The sequence below is a fragment of the Schistosoma mansoni genome, chromosome 2 (assembly GCF_000237925.1).
Source record: "Schistosoma mansoni strain Puerto Rico chromosome 2, complete genome".
NCBI lineage: Eukaryota > Metazoa > Platyhelminthes > Trematoda > Strigeidida > Schistosomatidae > Schistosoma > Schistosoma mansoni.
In genome coordinates, this window is record NC_031496.1 from 28,975,025 (window position 1) to 28,979,949 (window position 4,925).

The following is a 4,925-nucleotide window of genomic DNA, read 5'->3' on the forward strand; positions in this document are numbered from 1 at the left end:
AAAGCATTAAAGAATCAAAAGTGAGACGGTGTGTAATAGTAAAATAAGGTTCATTTGGAAACTGTAGAATAATTAAAATATTAGAAAGATATGGAATCTTGTAGGACTGAAATTGTGTGCAGATGAAAATAACTATCAGACGTCAACTATTAATTTAGTTTTATATTGAAACCTACTTGGTTGCTTTAATAAAAACGTTATTATTATTATTATTACCAATATTATCACTATTATTATTATCATAATTATTCTTTGAAGTATGTTCTCCTCAAGAAGTGACGACAGCTAGATGATCACTAAAAGTAAGAAGTGATGTGAACAATTATTTCATTCGAGTATCAAAGCTCTTCATGAGTGCTCTACCTGAATTTTCTATAATTAACCCAGCTAAGTATCAATAATGCACAACGCTAAGGAGTTCTCACAACTTAGAATTGAAAATATCTTCAATATCCTTCTCACTAAGTAATATTAATTCTTGATAACACATACATACAACATGAAATTCACTCACTTATCTCACAACACATTTATTGTGAAAATAATACTTTCCATAAATTTTATTTACAGTACTAGTAGCATGTTGATGTTATAAGTTTACAACAGATAAATGTAGATAAAAAAAAACTGTATCGAACATTAAAAAAATTATCATTCCCATTAATTATTTATATCAAAACTCTATACAGTGTATTAATGGAAATTGTGGACTTGACATAGGTGTCAATTGATTGAAACAGTCACGCCTTGCATGTACATAAGGAGTAGGAAAGCGATCTATTAAGCCGTTTAAGGAAACAACAACAATAAATAGTTTAATAAATCTGAAAGTTATGAAAGTCATGTGGTAATGATATGAATGATGGACACTTATAAAACTTCAAACATCATAGCAAGCATTGTGATAGTGCTTTAACTATTTTATTTACTGATCATTCATAAACAATGTGTATCTATAGACTGAATGTATGCTTCTATAAATAACTTCAAGAATATACAAATATATTTATAAATGATCAATTAATAAGGTGTTGGTTACTTTCCAAGGTCATTCGCTTTGTTATGGCTATCAATTTTTGATCAGTGATAAATAAAAAGATTTTAACTCAGAAACACAATTGATTAATATATGCCACATTAAAAGCATGTGGTCAGTAAAAGTAATCATGATGACACAACATAATTTCGTCATTTAAAAACTTTATAGTCTAGTTGTATAATAAGTAGATCACCAGTGAATCGATTAAATACAACACCTATAACAGTTTTTCAGTAACAACGACCACAATAACGACATTTCGTACCAGGATAAGATAACTTACTCTTCTATCTAACTCCCGAAATACAAATCTTACTAGGGAAGATTTATCTGGTTAAGGTCTCATTGAAGTTAAGTTTCCAGGTTTTCCATGGTGGTCTAGCTTTAATTGACTCATGCTTTCAACTATGAAGTTAATTCAGTTAAATATCAATTAAATTTGATTGTTACCAAGCAAAAAAAAGTGATCAAACTGGAAACTTGTCACATGAATGCAAAATGACACTGAATGAATTTATGTAATTGAATTTTATATTAAACAACAATTAATTGAACAAAATATCATAATGAACTAATTAATACAAATAATTATTATCCTAAAAGCAGAAATTACACTAAATCATTATCAAAATTAACTGAATGAAAATTACATTTTAAAATCAATGCATAATTATTCACTTCGTTACTTTCTGGTAAATTGTATTTACAGATTGAACATCCTCAACAATCAAATGCAGTTTATTTTCCCATCACTAAGGTGTATTATATATATATATAGACATTCCTCTTACTACGAGCTTTATTTTGACCTGTAGACGACTTGCTGTTCTTAAGTTATACCCAGTTTAATGATTACAGTCTCTCACAATCACAGCCACTGTTTGGCTTGATCTTGTACAATTGTTATTTTCTATTTTATAGTATGATTTGGTCTGGTTGGCTGGTATATAAAGCAAGTATATTCGAAATAAATAATTTATATAGTGGAAGCTGGTATTAGTGTTCTGGACTCAACAGGAAGGGCCAGGCAGGAAAAAGGACCAATAAGGACGCTAGGCTACTCATACTGGTTAATACGTCATTGTTTTGGCACATTGCCAAGATTATATAGGTCGTATTCTGATTGGCGAATAAGTCACGTGACATTTAACCGACCAAAAGTCACAACATTGATCCTCAAAAATATCAGCAAAGTCGAGACATGAAATAATTAGTATAGCTGCTTACAATTGGCAACTTGAATAAAGTTGAAAGGCATTTTCTTACTTCACTGCTTTCCTCAAAAAAATACATTTTGGATGACAAAGTTTCAAAATAAGATTGTGGACAATCGCATTCAATAGAAATGATAAAGTTTTTTCTAAATAACACCAAGTGAACAACATACATCTTTTTGCACTTTTTTGAACAAAAACTATATTTATGTTCGTGTATCTCTCATAAGATAGCTGGAAACCTAAGCGGAATCACATATACAACCAATTATGGTAAAGGAATTGAACTTCTATTTTTCTTATCACTTCTATATCTCTATTCATTTTAACTAAACAAATATACTTCAAAAGATCTACCCCATATTTAAACAGGACACTAATTGACACAACATTTTACATTAAATAACTAAATTACAACAGATTCCGATTAATTCAACATTCAAGTTTCTTCTACCATACATTTAGAAATTGATAAATCAGCCATTTATACTTATTCAGTCTCGAATATCATATGTACCATAACAAATTAAATTTCAACCAGTATTAATGTGATTATATAAAACAATGAAAATTGAATTAATGTCCATATGATTGAAATCCATTTATCAGTACTAGTAGTTACAGAGAAACTAGTTATAATAATACTAATATCATTATTTGTTTGTAAACACACACACGTATTCATACATACAAATGAGACGGAATATATATTTAATTGCCTGCATTATCATATGTGGTACAGTTCATCTATGAATAGTATAAACATTCTTATTTATTTATTTATTTACTTATTGATCTAAATACCTAACTATCTACATACCATGTCATGATAAATACTACTGGCACACAGAATGTGTACTGTTGTTCATAATTACAATTATAATAAAAAATAATGATCGATTTATTATTCATAATTAATAACCACAATAATATAAAATAGTTAGACAACGTTTTGATATAATTACTATGCCTTGGAATTAAATTATCTCTTCTGTATACAAGTAGCGGTAGTGCATTATAAATGCATAAATGAATATATATATATATATATATATGACGATGAGTAATAAGCACATCATGAAAGTAAAAAAAGAAGATTAGGAAAAACATGGAGAAAACACCAGTGCCACATGTTAGAAAGAAGTTAGGCAATAAAAGAAGAAATTGAAGAGGATATACATTTCCTTTATGAATTTCATCTTCTCTTAAATAGATAAGGTGTACGTAACAATATATAGTGTAGTAATGTTTCATTTCTTTAGATACGCTGGCATATAACATGATAACTTCAGATTTAGATATGTATGTACTATGATTATTCAGCCCATAAATTATACGAATGTGTTAGGTGATTGAAGGTGTTTTCTAGAAAACCATGGACCAAGGTTTCGTTCTTATTCTCACTCGGTAACTGTAATTTCTGTAATTTTGAAGAAATTGATGTCCCATACGTGAGCCGAATCTGTGTCATTCAGCCTCATAGTCTCAGACGTTACAACTGACCAGTGGCCACATTGAAACTTGGCTAATAGAAGTGAATTAGCATTAAATGACTAGACACGCATGATACTATCCACTATTCAGCAATCAATCAATGGTATAAAACAGTGTTCCTAAATACCTATTGCGTAACCAAAATCCCTAAATAGATTTGGAATGAGTGTTTGTAGTAAAGTTAATTCTTTGAGAGAATTATGGAATTATATAGTTTTCAAATACATAAAACTTCATATCAATGATCAGCCAAAATGTTTAGACAGTTGACTAAAAATGTTAAAAGCTCGATTGCCACTAAGCTGGCAATCAATGGTTTATACTTTTATTATCAATCAATCCTACGAAAAGTCGAATATGTGCACTACTGAGAAACCTTACATTCAAGTGGAGCACCTGTCCAGCCGCCCCTGGTTTTCAACTGTTGGATAACAAAGGCTAGTCTGTAAATGTGAACCGTATGCCATAGTTATTTAGTTCTATTTTGAAACTCATCAACAGTAATTAGTCATAAATCCAGATGAGAACGAAAATAAGACATTCAGATTCCGTTAAAAGATCGATCATTCAAGTCAATGGAGTTTAGGTCCAACATTTCACTCTTCCGGCTTTAGTCTTTAAGTCATACATTGCAATCTAATTCATACTACTAATATATATGTGTTCAATGCATTTATATTATTTGATCCAACTTGTTATAATCATTTTCCACTTAAAAAAGTTTACTCGATCTATATTCATCATTTCTCCTATGAACTGAAATCAAAAATTTATATTCATTTTCCTCAATAATTAAATAAAGCGAGAAGTATAGCACTTGCAGAATAAGACGAACTCATAATTAGTCCCAACTAGTATGGTACATTTGTGATTTCCTCTGTTTGTTTCATATGTTTCTTCTGTATCGCTTCCAACTGAACGTCATTGACTAAGCAATGTAGAACTTTGATAAGCAAAGATGGATAGTGGCTAGCAGTGGAATCCAGGACGCGCGTTTCGTCCTATTTGGGACTCGTCAGCTGGATGTACCTGCATCTCAGAGTTGATGTTCACTCTGGGACTCGAACCCAGTACCCTCGCTTCAAACGCCATCGCGTTATCCACTCGGCCACTGAGTCCTGATAGCCACTTGCTTGTGCGATGGGGTGAAGTTTAAATTCACTTAGTATTGTTGTTCA

The 4,925-nt window shown here is 30.6% G+C and overlaps 1 non-coding gene across 1 annotated transcript; it reads right to left on the reverse strand.

Annotated features, from left to right (window-relative positions):
- Window positions 1-4,795: 4,795 nt before the first annotated feature.
- On the reverse strand, window positions 4,796-4,861 carry Smp_tRNA_00984_Gln_TTG.1.1. Its single transcript has one exon. It is a non-coding gene (tRNA).
- Between the last annotated feature and the right edge of the window lie 64 nt (window positions 4,862-4,925).